The following is an 18,524-nucleotide window of genomic DNA, read 5'->3' as shown; positions in this document are numbered from 1 at the left end:
CTTTCAGAAATGACCTGCGGGCTCTCATTTCCCTCACACCTCACCAGCTCTGTGTGCTCGCTGAGTTGTCTGCTCCTCTTGGTGGTCATTCTTCCTTGTTTGGATGCACATGAAGGAGACTGTAAGAAAACATCCTTCAGCAATGTGTTAGCATGTTAACACACAGTGTGGCTCTCACAGTGAAAGTTTCGGTGTTTTGGCTCCTGGTTAAATCCGACATCACAAATTAGGACTGTGATTTGAAAACAGTGGCTTGGCTCTCAGGTGTTCCATCAGCCCTAGCTCCTCTGCCGTAAGTAGCTGGACGCAAATACAATTGTGTCACCCAAGTGAAGCTGCTTTGTACTTTCTTTCCCTAAGGAATCCACTGAGGGGTCCCCTGAGGTAAGCAGTGTTTCCTGAAATGAAATACATTTAATTTCTCGGGTAGTGATTTCCTTTGTACTTTTATAACCAAAGTTGCTTTTGGTTCTTAACAGGAAGTTCAGCTGAATGATGAAGAAAAGAATTACCTGAAACAGCTGGTAACTTTTAATAAACTTATACTTTTCCTTCACACAAATTATAGTTTATTCCAAATAAGTCATAACAAATAATTTCATTCCAAATAAATGTTTTACATCACATTCAACATAAATCTTATTTCTGTTACATATTTCTGTATCCATCCTGGATATGAAATCATTGTTTTTGTGGCTACGTATGGATTGATCTCTAAGAAAAATGATTTTGAGCAATTATCTGAGTGACTTTGAAACGGTTGCACACCTCAAAAATGGATCATATTTCGTTTTTCCAAACGACCTACCCTGGAACCCATGTACAGTGACTATGCTTCATCTTCTCTTGGACAGGATGCCATGACCTGATGTCTCAAAACTAACGTCTTTTGGAGACTATTTTGGAACCACAGGCATTCTTAGACCAAATATTGTGGCTGGAGGCACATGTATCTCAGTGAAAGGACACAGGCTAGGGGTCAGGATATTTGTATTCCAACTCCAGCTGCACCACTTTTTATGTGTGTAACATTTCTTAAGTACGTAATCTCTGTCAGCTACACTACCGTCACCTGAAATGTAAACATAGAAATAAACTGTTGACTGAGGGGCTTTTGTGAAGATCATTTCGGGTAATATATGTAAACTACATAAGAGAATGCCAGGGACACAATAAATGCACCAACAGCATTAGGTATTATTCTAATCTTTGTCCTATACAATGCCAAGATGTCCTCTGGAGGTTTTATAATGGAAGCAGGATTTCCTTCAGTGATCTCCAACCATAATCCTCCCAACTGAAAACCAGTCTGATTTTAGGAAATTCTCTTTGGTATTTAGACTTCCCTTTATATTTTGTCAACATGATTCCAGTAGCATTCTTCTGAATTGTGTATTATAGCCATGGATCTACCCAAAACTTGGTCCTTTGCAATTCAAAACATAGCTTCCCATTCATAAGCACTGGAAATTATTCTCTGGGACATAGTTATTTTAATTCTACCTTTATTCCATACAAGAACCTATGATAAGGCTTATGGAATAGGCTTAAAGAACTTGAAAGCAGGAAGATTCTATGTACATAAAATATGTGACTGGCAATATGCCAGATCTCTATGCCCATCAGATTTTTTCAATATTATAATGTAAATATGTTTACAGTAATTTCTATGTAACTTCACTCTCTTTTTGCCAGGTCTACTTAGAATAATTTATAAGTTATCTAAATAGGTAATGCTAGAGTTCATTTGCCTTTGTCTGTCTTTTGCACCCTGCCAGAGATTATGTGAGTAGTGATTCATAATTTTATTTCTCTGTAGGTCAAAATCAACCAGTATCAACAGAAGTTCACCTTCCCCCACTATTTCCAGGCTGTTCATCCACAGCAGATAGCTCTGAACCCTTGGAATCGCCTTAAGGAAAATACTTACCCATTCATTCTCACTTTGGTATGTTTCATTTTTAAATAAGTAAGATGTCGTGGCCTTTTTAAAAATATTTTTAATGTTTATTTTTGAGAATGAGAGAGAGAGAGACAGAGCATGAGCAGGGGAGGGGTAGAGAGGGAGACACACAATCTGAAGCAGGCTCCAGGCTCTGAGCTGTCAGCACAGAGCCTGATGAGGGGCTCAGACTCAGGAGCCATGAGATCATGACCTGAGCTGAAGTCAGAGGCTTAACCCACTGAGCCACCCAGGTGCCCCTTCTGGCCTTCTGATAAAAAGCATATAAAGATATAAAATAAGTAAAAATCCTAAATTCTCACATAGAAATTAAATCCAATTTAACTTAAAACCTAGGCCAGCAGTTAAAATTAAAAATCATACAGTTAAATTTAACAATGTAAAATCATAACAATAGTGATAAAGATTTGGATTGTATTGAATTTTAATTTCCTAATCACTGGTGTATATATTTTGCTTGATTCTGGCAGCCATTCCTTGAGATGAGAAGATATAGAATGTATTAGTTTATTTTATAAAAACACTTGAAATTAAGGAAGTGAAATAGCTGTAATAAATTTAGCAAGTATCCATCATCTCATATAGACGCAAAAACAAAACAAAAACAAAAAAATTCTCTTTTGTGAAGAGAACTCTAGTGTCAACTCTCTTAAGTTACATCTTCAAATTTAAATTCCTGGTCAAAACCCATATATGTTCATAATAAAATAATAAATAATAAAGTGGCCAACATGGCAAAATGGGCAATGGCAAATCCTGTGGTAAAGCCTGATATTTACTGAGTGCTTAGCATGCATCAGCCACAGTTCTAAACCCTCTGTCATGCTCACATCATTGAGGGTAGTACCATTAACAGCAATTTGTAGGTGGTGTAAACAATGCACAGGGAGGTTTAAAAAATGCCCGTGATCACAGTGCATGTAATCAGTGCAAGAGGCAGGATTCCAACCCAGGAGTCAAGCCCTAGTGTCCTGCCTCTGAAACTCTCCACGACTGAGGCTACGCTGCACACACATGCCAGCTGGAGATGACATGGAGGGGTGGTTTTTACCTTTCATGGCTTTGGTCCACAGCTTGGCTCTCGGAACCAGTTTGGTCCTCCTGATGATGAAAAGGGATTAGACTACTTTTCCAAATAACTGTATGTGAAGAAAAAAACATGATTGATATGGATAAAAGCTTGGCTGTGGTGGTATTTTCTGAATAGGAACATTCACTTTGATGTCATTCATTCATTCATTCATTCATTTTCTATTTTGCAATAGCTTATCATGAATACCACTAATTGAGAGACTTGATAGATAGAAATGAGATGCTGACTCACATATCCTCAACTTTATCTTCAGAAAGAGAAACAACTTTATAAAGAAGTTTCCTAAGTGTTAAGATTTACAAAATAAACCTATACATAAAAGCATCTAATAAAATTAAGCATGAAGGATTTATTTTTACAGAGATTTAAAAAAAAAATTCAAAGGACATTTTGCTTAATACAAGTGTTTAAAGATAGATTCAAATTAAGTCAAGACATAGTCATTTAAGAAGTAGTAATGTGTTTTATGCTGAAAACAGTAGATGGAAATTAAAATATTCCTTCAAATGTGTTAAAAGATATAAATATTTCTCACTTATTTCAGGCAGTAAATAGAACCATTGCAGAATCTGGCTATTATCTGTCAATCATTTATTCATTTGGAATATATAATACGTGCTAAGAATCTTTTCTGTTGGCACTTATAAATATTAATTATTATTAAATGTAAATAATTATATTTCTACTTGTCTGAATGCCGGTTAGCATGTTTATATGTATTATGCACACATGTGTACACATACAATGTACACATATTACATATGCATATTTTAGAATATAAATTTTATGGCTAATCTAGAATTTTCTCTTTATAGGCTTGACTGGAAAAATCATTTCTATATAGTTTCTTCATCTATCATATCACCTCATACCAATATGTTGACTGCTTCTTGAAAGGGCAACACTCCTGAGCCAAAGGAAGATTGTGTAACACTGTTTGTATTCCTCCTTTCGGTTCATGTTGGATATGCTAGATCTGGATTGCGGTATCATTTTAACTGTATCGACGATTAACTGAAGTCTGCAGCATGATGGCTGAGTCACAGAACCCCACAATGCCAAAACATTAAAATTTCAGATGCATTTTTATCTGTGTGGTGTTTTTATTTCCAATCCTCATATTTAGAGACCAGGCAACTATTACCACAATAACCAGTTCTCTAACAACTAACTAAGGCCATGTGGACGGCACTGGAGTAACTTTGTAAACTCACAGGGCCTTCTATCTTACATGTGCCTCGTAGACTTAATGCCTTAGAAGCTTCAGTGTATAGGCCCAACTACAGTGGTTCCTCAGCACAGGTTAGTCCTCACTATAACATCTCTGTGATTTCTTCCTGCTCCCACGTGTCTACTCTAAACAACTTTCACCCAAATTCTCAAGTCAGCAGTCACAGTCCCTGTCTGCCCACACGAGAGCCCACAATATCACCCCAATAAGAAGTGAGTCAGGCACTGGGAACCTAAACATTTTAAGGCCCTCCATTGGTGGTTAGACTGTTTTCCAACAAATGTTGAGCACATATGATGTGCCAAACATGTTTTCTGGTTGTTATTGTACAACAGAAAACCAAACAAAGATCCTGGCTTCACGGTGCTCACATTCTAATCATCAGAGGAAGAGCACAGAAAGAGCAACTTCACTGAGGCTGGTTTCTGTGCAGAGTAAGGAGAGAACTCCAGGGAGCTGAGCATGGCTTGAGAGCAGTGGGGGCTGGGAGGCGCTCAAAGGGCCGGGCACAGGCCTTGATGGCCTTGCAATTTGTGCCTAAAGAGTCACTTTGTGATGTATATTGGAGAAGGGGAAACAAGTACATCAAGAGGACTTTTTGCTGGACTTCAAAGAATCATCTTGTTTTGAGGTTACCCCTTAGCATTCCATCCCACCTGTTTCCACTGGGCATCAACTTTCCCATTCACGTGGGCTTCATCCTGGATCATTTTAAACACTTATTTCAGAGTTCACATGGACTCCCTGCCTTTGACAATCTAATATTTTTACCCCAGACTGGTTACCAGTGTTTTTTTAAGAGAAACTTTATATAATCATAACCCAAGTCACAAGGTTATCATGTACTTACATGTACAGTTTTCAGACGCTTATTAATATAAACAAAAAGTTTTTGAAAATTCTTCTATTCATGTACTGCCTACTTTCATCTTTAAATCTATTTATTCAAATATCCATAGAGTAGGTACTACATACCTGACATTATTCTAAGACTCTGAAGATACAACAGTCCATGAACTGACAATATTTCTGCCACTGCAAATAGTGCTGAAATTATTTTAAAAAACAATTTTTCTCTTATGATAAAAGGACACATCCTATAATAAATGCTATAGGAACAAAAGATCTAATTTTTCCATTTCTCTTTTTAAAATTTGATCATATTTGACACACAGTGGTACATTAGTTTCAGGTGTACAACACAGATACACCCCTCTACATGTTATGCTGCGTTCACCACAAGTGTAGCTACCATCTGTCGCCATAGAATGCTACTATAATTCCATTGACTATATTCCCTATGCTGTGTCTTTTATTCCCATGGGTCATTCATTCCATTACTGGAAGCATGTAACTAGCAATCCCCATTGTCCATCATTCCCATCCCTTTCCCTCTGGAAACAATCAGATTGTTCTCTGAATTGATAGGTTTGAATCTGCCTTTTTTGCATGTTTATTTATTGTTTTTTTGTTTTCAGAGATTACATATAGTAACATCATATGGTATTTGTTTTTCTCTATTAGACTTATTTCACATACCATAATACCCTCTACGTCCATACATGTTGCTGTAAATGTCAGCATCTAATTCTTTTTATGGCGGTGTAATATTCCTGTTTGTGTTTGTGCGTATGTGTGTGCATGCATATGTATACATGCACCTGTGTGTGTATATACCAATTCTTTCCCTCTTGTTTGCTCTCAATCTTCATGGATTTCTGTAGTTATGTTTAGGTTTTTTTCTCTCTTTTTTTGTGCATCTCTTATAAGTTTGGGGTTTTGCAGTTAACCGTGAGTATTATAAACACCATCCTGAATGGATAGCAGTCTATATTAAGTTGATGATCATTTAAGTTCAAACACATTCTAAAAAAAACTTCTTTTTTTTACTTTCTACTTTTTATGTATATGCTATCATATTTTACATCTTTTTATCCACATTTTCTTACATCGAATTATGGTCATTTGTTTTCCAATTAGAAAACTCCCTTTAACATTTCTTATAAGGCTAGTTTAGTGTTGACCAACTCTTTTACCTTTTGTTTTTCTGGGAAACTTTTTATCTCTCCTTCAGTTGTGAATGATAACCTTGAAGGGTTGAGTATTCTTGGTTATAGAGTTTCTCCTTTCAACACTTTGTATATATCATACAATCCCTTTCTGGCCTACAAAGTTTCTGCTGAAAAATCACTTAATAGACTTACAGGGTTTCCTTTGTATGTGACATTTGGTTCTCTCTGGTGCTTTAAAATTCTCTCTTATCTTTAATCTTTGACATTTCAATTAGTGTTTCCTGGAGTGGACCTCTATGGGTTCATCTTGTCCAGAATTCTCTATGCATTTAAACCTGGATGTCCATTTCTTTTGCTAGGTTGGAGAAGTTTTGAGGTATTATTTCTTCAAATAATATAAATAAATAAATAAATAGATAGATAGATAGATAAATAACAAAGTTTTCTGTCCCTTTCTCTTTGTCTTCCTCTTAGACCTTTATAATGCAAATGATCATTTTTTTTGATGTTGTCTAAGAGATCACTTAACCTATATTCACTTATTAAAATTTTTTATGCTTTTTGCTGTCTAGTTTGGGGGTTTTCCATTACCCTGTCTTCCAGACCACTGATGCATTCCTCTACATCTGCTAATCTACTGTGGATTCCCTCTTCATTTTCATGACTCACAAGAGAATATGCACAAAATGTTTTTTACGTTAAATAAATAAACATCATGGATTTTGTCATAGACTTTTTCATTGTGAGACAAATGAAGAATAAGGAGGAAAAATAACATGTGGAGGAGAAAGAGAGGGAGAAAATATATCCGGCAAAATACCACCACAAATACCCATCATTGTTTACATAATAATGCCTCCAAATGAAGGTCACATTTTGATATAGCAATAGCTCTTTATTTATTTTTCCTTTGTAAATGTAAACCCTGACATTTTCAAACAGAATGGTGATTGATTATAGAAGAAATGATAACTGTCTTACTTAATTATAAAATATCAGGACATGTTCTGGCCCATCAATATTATAAAATGAACTACTGTCCCTGAGGGCGGCACCATAGTAAATACAAAAAGGTTATAGTGCTTAAATTCCACCTTCTTATTTCCCACTGTCACACATAATCCCCATGCTTCTCTTCCTAAGTGAAAGAAGAAAGTAAGTGAGACTTGGAGGGACAGAGAAAGAGAATACTTAGGAAGGAAGTCATATGACAATTCCAAAATTAATAAGCAGGACTTATTTTAAAAATCAGACCTGTTTCAGGGTGCTTAGGTAGCTCAGTCAATTAAGCATCCGACTTCAACTCAGGTCATGATCTTGCAATCATGAGTTCCAGCCCCGTGTCACTTTCTGTGCCAACAGCTCAGATACTGGAGCCTGCTTTGGATTCTGTCTCCCTCTCTTTCTGTCCCTCCCCAGCTCACGCTCTGTTCTCTCTGTCTCTCAGAAATGAATAAACATTAAAAAAAATTAAAAATCAGACTTATACTTACTAAACCCTATATATCTTTTTTTTTCCATTGAGAATATACTAAAGATTAGTTTTGCTTTGCATTTGAGAAGAAACCTTATATCTATAGGGCTTAGAAATCAATGAAGAATATAAAATAAATTGAATTTGATCACAATTCTTTCTTCACCTTATAAAACATTTGTAATGTTTTGTATACTACCCAGAGAATAACAACAATTTCTAATAGATGGCTCAAATATAGCACAGAAGATTTACCTAATGAATATTTTCTTAAAACACCTGAGAATAATTAAACCTTAAATTTTCTTTATAGTATCTAGTCTATAACTATAAACAAATAATACATTTATGAGTCTATCATTTGGTTTTTAAAACTTTATGGTACACAAATAATTGCCTCCAAGCTTCTGATGCAGTCAGTCTTGAAAGAAGGCCTATTAACTTGCATTTCCACAAACTCTCAGGTGATTCTGATTCTGATGGTTCCTCTGATCACATTTTGAGTAATAATGGACTAGGACAAAAAATCTACAAACCCTAAAGTGATTTTCTCATATTCGGCTCTAACTACAGTGAATTATTTAACCAGTAGAAAAGACATGAATTGTTATACAAATTTACCTAGAGATTAAGTGAAAGGAAACTTCCCTTCTATCTACTGTAATCATGTACACATGGCTTTCACAGAGAAACACGAACCCTTAAAGATTCAGAGGAAATAAATTAAATCCACAAATAGCTTCAGTTACCTGTGAGATTTGTGGTACTAAGCATCTATGGCCATTTGATTTGAAAATAAGAATTATTTTGTCATACAGCACTTAGTGGATTAGTGAGTTTTGCCAAATTTTGGATACACATTAAGATTTAAAATATTCTAAAGTCAGTAGAATAAAAGCACAGTTTAATAAATTGCAGCAAACATACTGAAATAAGTGAAGACTAATTTTATTATGACAGTTGCCACCACATTTTAGACAGATAAAATTTTTTAAATGATACCATTTTTGGCATTGAGTAGTTCTATTTCAGACATATATTTGTTGGAATAAGGTAGATGGTGTTCCAAAGAAAGTTTTTTTCCATTTCCATCATTTTACATTTGATTGACTCTTTTGCCTAACTTTTCCTTTTGTCTTATTTACAAATGCCTAGACTAGCACTGAGATTCTTACTGAATGGATCCATTTGTTTCCTGGCCATCTGCTTTACAACCTTCTATTGTGAATCACTGTGTTCTGTTTATCTTGGTTTCTATGGGGACAGATTTTCGGCATTATTTTCAGTTTTATAATATGATCTCATATTTGACATGATTTAGAATAACACATGGAGGATTAGTGTATTTAAATCAGTTCTCAGGAAAAGCACATCATCTCTCAGGGCTTCAGAATTTCAGCCTCTGACTCTTGAGTCTTATCTTGGATATCAGGTAATATATTCATGTACAATCAAATATGATGTCTTATTTTTATCTTTGTTTGCTAGAATCAGTTGAAAACCATTTATAAAATGTATATTACTGACTGATAATTTGTCATAAAGAAACAATTGAAAGACATCATAACCTGATGTGAGGATCTAAATTTGAGTTCAGGATTTCAGTGCCTCTGAATTGACAGCAATGATTGTATAAAGAGAATGATGTGGAAAATAGAAGAGATATGGTCCATCACCTCTGCTGGTGGGATTTTCTAAAAGCCTTTTTATTTCTTTGACTAAATATGTGACATTGACTTTGTTAATAATTACTTTTACCTGTAGCTTAAAGTTGGAGTTTAAATTTCATGAGAAAATGAATTCTTGAATACTGTCAGCTCTCCTTTGGAAATGTGTGTATTTCAAAGGTTTAAGTCATCTTTTTTTAAATATCACTTTATTCCCAGCATTAATTCATTGTCCATAACATTTTCTTTGTTCTTTTCATCATTCAAAATAGTTGTTTTTCTGCATCATTAACATGGCATAAAGGACTATTTAATTTAATAATTTCTTTCATTTAACTCATTTTCATTTTAATCATAATTTGGCTTAAAAAAGTTTATACTATGTATCATTGTGTTCCTTGAGAAATATTTTTTCAAAGGCCCACCTCTGTCTATCTATCATCTATCTATCATTCTATCTATGTATTATCTATCATTCTGTGTATCTATTATCTATCTATCATCTATCTATCTATGCAAGACTGCCTTCTGCAAATTTCTCTCAATCCTCTACTTTCAACAAAATGCCAGTAATAACACTAAAAGTTACACCCTGTATTGTATCATATGACTGAATATTTGGTTTAACTAGTAGATGATAGAAAAACTTCACCAAGAAGATTTAATTTTTATAATTTGTTTAATGTAATGTAACAGTTCTGGTTTAAACCAATAAGGCCAAATAAGCAGTTAGGAACATGGAAAATGCCATCAGCCTTAGTTCTATTTCATATGTTAAATATTTAGAGTTATTTAGCAGAAAAACAGTCTCTTCCATCACTAGATATTAGTTGTTACTATTTGTTCTGCCTAAACTGGTGGCTTCAAAAAAAAAAAAAAGACAATACCTATTATTTATTTTATAGTTTGAAAATGTTTTTATTTATATGTCTTCAATTCAGAAATAAGTAATCTATTTTCTTTCTTTTTCAACAGCAGTAAAATTGTGCTCACTTGCATAGAGAGAATTACAAACCAATACCAAATAATCTGAGATAGCATTAATTTGGTTAAAGAAGAAAATTTGGAGAAGCATATCGTTTTTACAAATTCAATTTGTCATAGTATCTACAGATGTTCTCCCTGAAACTTCTTTTCAAATTGATTTTTCTCTGCCAGGTATCATTCATGCTCTAATACCAGGGTCACATCATCTACACCATTCTCAAGCCAGGAACCTGGCTCATTTTCCTGCACTCTGTTATAAAATCAGTCCCTGTTGCTTGCTTTTTTTCCTTCTAAACATTTCTTTAAACACTGCTTTAACTCTCTTCCTGTCATTCTGTGGACCCTATAATCTCACAACAATCTAAGGAGCCAGTCTGTTTCCATCAGTGTCCCCCTTACATGCTGAGTGATGTCATTTCCAACATGCAATCCTCTCTCTCGTTTGTGTCCCTTGGCTGGTTCCCAGCACCTCTCCTTACTTATCCTATATAGCCTAGCACAATTTTCGCTTTTGCTTTACTTTAATGCCCCCATCCTCTTGGTCTGTTCAAGATGTCCCTTTTGAGTGTTTCCATAGCCCTTACTATTTCCACATCATGGTGCTTATCTTTACTAATCAAGGTCCCCACCAGTCTCTAAGGTTCCCTGATGTCAGGCAATGTGTTTCAATTGTCTTTGCATTTCCAGTATTATAAATATAGGAATGAATGTGCTACTGATTTTCACATATGCTTTCACAGGACTCAGCCAAATATGAAGATCCTTGTCTTTGCCTTTATCATGGCTCTCATGGTTGCCATGATCGTAAGTATATCCGGGAATTTTGAAGAATATGTTTTTAGTAGTTATCCAAGGATTCTCCTTATTGTATTTTCACCTATGTTTGCATTTTCCTGAACATGGCTTTAACAATTTTAAAGTTTTTATATGGGCATTTTCATTTAATCAATCTAAATATGTTCATTAAGGATTTACAATAAATCTTGAGTACACACACTAAACTAACACGGACACTCAAATGTAATCAATTTAATGTAAAAATAAAAATTTTTAAAGAACTTCATAAAGATGTGGGACTGAGAAGCTAATAAAAGACATTTAAATATTATAAGGTCTAGGCCAAACAAATTTCAGGAGCTCCTGCCTGTATTGTCATTTACTTGTGTGTCACCAGGTAAAACTGCCCTGTTAGAAGCTTTCTTTTTCTTCCACTTCTTCCTTTTCCTCTACCTCCTCCCTTTCCTCCTCCATCTTCTAACCTCCCCCTTCTTCTCCTTCCCCTTTTGCTCTTCAGCCCTCTCCTTTCCTCCTTGTCTTCTTACTCTACCTACACCCCTCCTGATTCCCCTGCTCCTTTTTCACTTCCTTCTCCTCCTCCTTTTCCTCCTAACGCCTTCAGTCCCCTCTCTCTTTTCCTCTTCATCAGCCTCCTCCTTATGTTCTTCCCCTCATCCTCCCTCTCTTCTTCCTCTTACTCCTCCTTTATATCCTCCTCATTGTCCTCCCTCTATCTTTTTTTTTTATTATTCTTTTCAAATTAATGGTCCCTTTTGCTTTGGTATTCTTTGTGTCTAGTTACAGAGAAATTCATCAAGAAATAATAATACTTTTCCAACTAATCCGACAAAGTCTAGTGGATGTTTCAAAAAGATTGTGTATGGTATCACAGTAAATTTATTTTTTGTAAAATGACAGAAGTTGGAAAAATAAAAATTCAAGAATAGAGAAAAACATAATACCAGACTCTATTAATAATCACATAAAACATTTTCATGTAAGTAGCTCTTAACCTACATGAAACATATCTGTTAAAAAAATTGTTTTAAACAAGTCCAAAGTATAGCTTTTCAATTTCTCTACCATTCATACATGACTGGTATTTCTTCCTTTCACACACACACACACACAAAATTGGGCAAGTGTGAGTTGATATTAGAATGTAATAAATTAACTATAACAAAACCTACTCTTCATTCATTTTAAAGATGTCATTAGACAACTACAACAACAACAAAAACTAGTTTAGTGTATCAGCAACTAAGACTTTGTCTTCATTATGTTTAATCATAATTATGGCAGCTTGGTGCATTTTTACACTCAATTTGGAGTTATAAAATGAAGGTGTTCATTATTATTTTTTCTTTTTTTCCCAGGGAGCTGATTCATCTGAAGAGGTAAGACACTTTCATTCACTGGTAAACTTGATAATTAAGCATGTATTAACATTTTAATTTGTTTTTTTTTTTAGCAGAGACATGGAAGGTATCCTCCATGGTTTGTGAGTATTCCCTTGATAATGTGGTATTGTACAGACGTATTCTGTTCGTGAATATTTATTCTATGAGAAGAATCAATACTCATCTCTGAATCATCTCCATATAATTAATGATTAAAGTACACATTGATTTTACTTATTTATGATACACTGGTAAAAGACCCCAAGTCTTGTGCAACTAGTAACAATTAAATGGAAACTTGTAAGGCCACCCTGAAGAAGCCAACTATTCTCTTGATACTTAAGTATCTCTGTCTGACAAATAATTGCAACGGCCAGAAAAAGAGCTGAAATTGTAATTCTTTTAAGTACAATACATGCCTAACGGAGCATAGAGGCTGCTAATAACATGTATGAAGTGGTGTCTCCACCCTCTGATTCTTTTGGAGAGTGATAAAGTCATTAGGTTAAGTTAAATGACCATGTTAAGTAAGATAGAAAACCTCAGTTACTTAACATTTTTCTTAGTAAAATGTACTATTGATATCCCTTATTATTTTGACATGTCATATCAGTGAGATAAGGTCTCAAAAATTCTTAGTAATATAATAAATAGATAAATTGGCACCAAAATTGGCCAATTGGCACCAAATAAAAAGAATTAGAAAGAGAGATGAGGGACATTTGGATTAACAGAGTTAATATTAAAGAATATGGGACTACTAAGAGAGAGGAGGCTTATTGTAAGTCAAAAGTCAAAGTAGCAGCCCAACCTGACCTGGATTAGTAACTTTCCTTCTCCCTGGAATATTCAAGGGGGTAGGAAGCTTGAAGTAGGAGCTTGAAGGTAATATTATAAAGAATATGGAAACCTTTTGTAAGTGGTTGGCTATAATCAATGGCCCCACATGTATTATGAAATGGCAAATTGTCAACAAACGGTAAAAAGTAAATGTTTTATCATTTTTATCTTCTTCTAAACATTTAAAAAAGGGAAGCCTAACCCAAGTTTAAAAAAAAACAATCATGTAGATGATGTATAAGTTCCTACCAACATTAACAACCTAAGTTTTTAATGAAAATTATTGTGAAATAGGTTTACACGGTCATTGTCTCAATTCTCTGCAATTGTCCCTTTATTTTGTTTCTATCTAGAGATGGTATTTAAATCAGCCACGTCAATATCCTTGGATACTTCCAATAAATGACCTACCAGTTCCTTATCCACCTCCTTTCAATTTTGCTCCGTAATCCCAGGATATGATTCCAGAGGTAAATTGGGTCTAGTAACATTTTATATTCTTCAGAACTATCAATGGTGACATGAAAACAAGAAAAAACAAAAGCCAGGTATTAAACCAAAAGCAGCCCCAGTTGCTGGTGTGGCTCTCCTAAAATGTAAGTTATTTACTAACATGTTTCCAAAAGAAATCTTCTGTCCTGGTATGGTTAAGGGCTGGGATGTGAGAATGGAAACACCATTATCTTCGTCCTGCTTATGATAATTACTGTTTCACGACCTTGAGCTATTCCTAATCTTTCCTAATCTTCATTTTCTCATGGACAAAACAGGCATTATGATGATATTGAGCCAATTCATTGAATTGGTGAAACTATTAAGACACATTTCATAAACGACCTTGGTCAGAATTGTTATAATTGCAGGTGGCAGGCTGTCCTGCCCCTAAATCTGTGCCTAATATTGTTTAAAACGTTTTCTTGGGGCGCCTGGGTGGCTCAGTCGGTTAAGCGTCCGACTTCAGCTCAGGTCACGATCTCATGGTCCGTGAGTTCGAGCCCCGTGTCTGGCTCTGTGCTGACAGCTCAGAGCCTGGAGCCTGCTTCTGATTCTGTGTCTCCCTCTCTCTCTGCCCCTCCCCCGTTCATGCTCTGTCTCTCTCTGCCTCAAAAATAAATAAACGTTAAAAAAAATTAAAAAAAAAACGTTTTCTTCTAAAATTTAATCTTTATAGCAGCTGTATCAATTGTCAGAAAGTTAGTGTCTGAGGCCACACCCTGACCTATACAATCAGAACCTGTATTTTTATAAGATTCATAACACAATAAAGTTTGAAACTTTTCCTTGGGGATTCTGAAAAGCAATAGGATAGGGACAACTGGTCGAATATAATGCCAACAAGAAGGAAAGGAGATATTACCAATTTGCTTTTAGAATGTCAATTTTATCTAACTCAACATTGAATGTTATGAATTCTATGAATGATTCAATATTTCACCATAAAATTAAGCAATATTTTGGGGGAAAAATAAGACTGCCCTACATTTCAGAGTAAAAATAGTTCCCAAGGATTTGAATTATAATTAAATGCACATGGGGTTTTCATTCAAATTTAATTCCCTATTGCCATTAAAGATAGGGCAAAGAATCTGAACTTGACTCCCTAACCATTAGGTAATAGATGAATAATATTTGATCAAGGAAGGATATATTAAAATATCTTTTGGGAGATGGGGTGCCTGGGTGGCTCAGTCAATTAAGCCACTGACTCTTGATTTCAGTTCAAGTCATGATCTCACGGTTCGTGAGTTCAAGCCCCATGTCTGGCACTGCACTGACAGTACGAACACACTCTCTCCCTCTCTCTGCCCCTCCCCTGCTCATGCTCTGTCCATCTCTCTCAAAATAAATAAATAAACTTAAAAGAAATTTAAGTAATTAAATAAAATATTGTTTGGGAGAGATTAACATGGATGAAACGAGTAGGCTATAGTTATGCTGAAGGGCGGAGAGACAGAAATAGGTCGGTGATAGAAAGAGTCTGCATGAAATATGAGAAAGAGACCCTTAGTAAAGGCAATCAACAGATTTGATGATAAGTTGAATGAAAGACTAAATCAAGGAAGGATTAAAAAAAATGGATGAAGTTGTCAACATTGCATTAGCAAGTAAAAGTGCTCAGCAATATTCCTTTCAGAAAGACAGTGCTCTGCTGTTTCCCATCTGTTTCTTGGCTTTGGTTGTTGTTGGTGGTGGTGGTGGTGGTGGTGGTGGTGGTGTTTTCCCTCAGGGAATTTTGCCGTGTGCCTATGTTTTGCTTGGTCTAAGTAGGGAATGTTAAAAATACTCTGGTTATGTTAAGTGTGAAATCATAGTATTCAGATTGAAAAGTGACTAGGGAACAAAAAAGATAAAAATTCATTTAATCAATTTTTCAATAATGATTCAATATTCCTTAACCCCCTAAAGTACCAAGAAATGTAATTACTTAGTATGTAATTAGTTTGCATAGTAAATTTGAAGATATGGAAATCAAGGAGTTCTTTAAAAGATTGAAAGAAACAATTGGAAATATATAAAAATCCTTCTGTCATTATTTGAGAAAATAAGGTTTGAAATGAAATTCATGTTCATTCAGGCATGGGCTATTAATTGACCAGATCACGAGCAACAGTGAGACAGCCATTAGAGATATAAATACCATTAGCCAGAATCTCTGCACTCCACAGCTCATTATCTAGTTTTAAAGATGGATGTAAAAAAACACACACAGAAAATCATTTCAGAAAGAAGTATTTGGGCCTATTTTACCAGCAGGTCTATAGCAGCTGGAGAGAGAGGAATCTAGATAGACAATGAAGAAGGCCGTTGAGAAACTACCAAAATAATTCAGGATGAGATATAAAAGCTTGAGGAAAATTTAAAAAACTAATCGAGATGGTAGCAATTTACTCTAAAGCAGAGTCTGATTATATAAGTATTTGAGAACAATTCTAGTCAGCTTTTCTCTGTGGATGATTTTAACCAAGGCCCAGTTTTTGGTAAGGGATCTTGTGTCATGTCAAATCAAAGCAAACCCAAACTTAGTTAAGGAAAGACTTTATTCGGAACGGAACCCATTGCCTAAATGGGGAGAATGCTTAAACCTCAGAAATCTGCCAAGTGTCTCAAAATCCAACAGAGAAACCTTTTCTTTCACTGCCTAAAGAGAAGTAAGCAAAGATCAGCAGAAACTTTTGAAGGGAACTTGGGCAAGCAGGGGGAAACCAGTAGGATCTGAGAGAAAGTGTGCACTGTGGTTAGCTGATTCTCAGGATAAGTTTATAGGGGGGCACGCTCCATCCTTACTGCTTCTTCAGACTTGGGCTAAACAGAGCTCAGAGCCTATAGGAAGGAGAGAAGCCTCTTAAGCCTCTAATCCAGACCAAGCAAAGGGTAACAAATGGGCAACTGTGAACACCTGGTCAGTCACAGGGGAATATATTTAGATACAAATCAAAAAACAAGAAAGCATAAGGGTATTAGCAATGACTTGATCTGTAGTTCAAATTTAATAAAAAGAATGTTTTCTCTTTATCCACAGGCTTGGTGGAAAGTCCTATTTGCTGTCTTTCCTGATGATTCTTCCTATTCAAAAGTCCTTTACCCACCTAGCAAAATTTTGTAGCCCGGGTATAATGAATACACCCAAAGTACTTTTAAAATCATGTGAAAAGTAATTAAAACACTACAGTTTTACTTTTATTATGGTATGTAGTATATCAGAATTTAAAAATAATGGAGCCATCAGTAAATTCTGGCGTTTCAAAATAAAAAAGAAGTCCAATCAAATAGTGTTACAAGAGCAACATGACCTGAGATCAATGTTCAATATTTTTAAAGCAAAAGCAATGGTAGTCTCTGAACTCTTTGAAATTTCCCTTTTTCTTTCTGTGTTAATTGCATTATAAAATTGGTCTAAAAACTCATCACCCATAATAAATTGATTGATCAAGCATGTACTGGTTCTCCCATTGTATTTGGTTCCATGGGTTGCCATAACAGATTTTCAAAACTCGTGGCTAAAAACAACAGAAATTTATGCTCTCATAGAACTGTTGGAAAAGACTTGCTCTTTCTGACAGGGCAAAATTTTTCCTCAACTCTACATACTTTCTAGCAACTTACTGGCAATCCTAAAATTCCATGGTTTGTAAATTCATGATTTCAATCTGTTTCTCTTATCTCAAATCTATCTTCTCTCTCTCTCTCTCTCTCTCTATATATATATATATATATATACATATCTTCTTATAAAGACAGCAGTCAAATGGATAGCAGTCAAATTTAGTGCCCACTCCACCCTAGTGTGAACTTCTCCCAAATAATTACATCCATAGCAGCACATATTTCCAAATAAGGTCACATTCTGAGTTACTGGGGTAAGGATGTCAGTATATCATTGGTGGGAGAGACACACTGAACTTTTTCCACCTATCTTTATTTTGATTCCCAGTATAATTTTACTGCAACTATTATATGCCAAAACTCATAATATTCTTTACCATCTCAACATTTCCAGAGAATGGCAAGTGGTTATTTCATAACTTTCTGGGACAATAATTATGGAAGAAAGTAGTTTATGACATAGCAATTCATGACATACCTGGGTGGTTATTTAAGGGGCATGAAAATCATCTAAGCAATCTCATTTTAGCCTTGAAATGCTTTCTGCTAGAGGACTTTCCAGTTCATGCAACCTGCATGAAATCACTGGGATACTATTCAAAATCTTGCCTTTCATTTAAAACATACTCACAAGGAAAACTAATGAGCAAGCCACTTTAGCAAGTGGCTGGAAAGATCATCTCAGCTGTACAATGGTTGTAAATATTGACAACTTAAAGTTTACAAATTATGCTGAATGACAATATTTTGCTGCAACATTTTACTCACCAAAATTCATGGATACAGGGCTTCTGTTCCAGAGAAAATCAGCCCAAACTAAAGGCCAATCCCCAAACCCTATAGGGTTGCACACAGCAGAGAGAGGTGTGAAGGGACCGGAGATATTTGAAAGGAGCAAAAAAGAGGGTGCTGAGACTCAGAAGCTGAGGAAAGAAGCAGAGAGGAAAGGAAGTTGGCAGAATGTTGAGTTGGGTGT

At 35.2% G+C, this 18,524-nt stretch overlaps 1 long non-coding RNA gene across 1 annotated transcript; it reads left to right on the top strand.

Moving 5' to 3' along the window:
• The first annotated feature begins 9,060 nt into the window (after positions 1–9,060).
• LOC122237725 lies at positions 9,061–17,378 on the top strand. Its single transcript, XR_006216344.1, has 6 exons — positions 9,061–9,205; positions 11,168–11,231; positions 12,581–12,601; positions 12,676–12,705; positions 13,798–13,914; positions 16,965–17,378. It is a non-coding gene; the product is annotated as an uncharacterized LOC122237725 (long non-coding RNA).
• The last annotated feature ends 1,146 nt before the right edge of the window (positions 17,379–18,524 follow it).

This window comes from Panthera tigris, chromosome B1, assembly GCF_018350195.1.
Source record: "Panthera tigris isolate Pti1 chromosome B1, P.tigris_Pti1_mat1.1, whole genome shotgun sequence".
NCBI classification, from domain to species: domain Eukaryota; kingdom Metazoa; phylum Chordata; class Mammalia; order Carnivora; family Felidae; genus Panthera; species Panthera tigris.
This window is presented reverse-complemented; position numbering and strand designations above follow the sequence as displayed.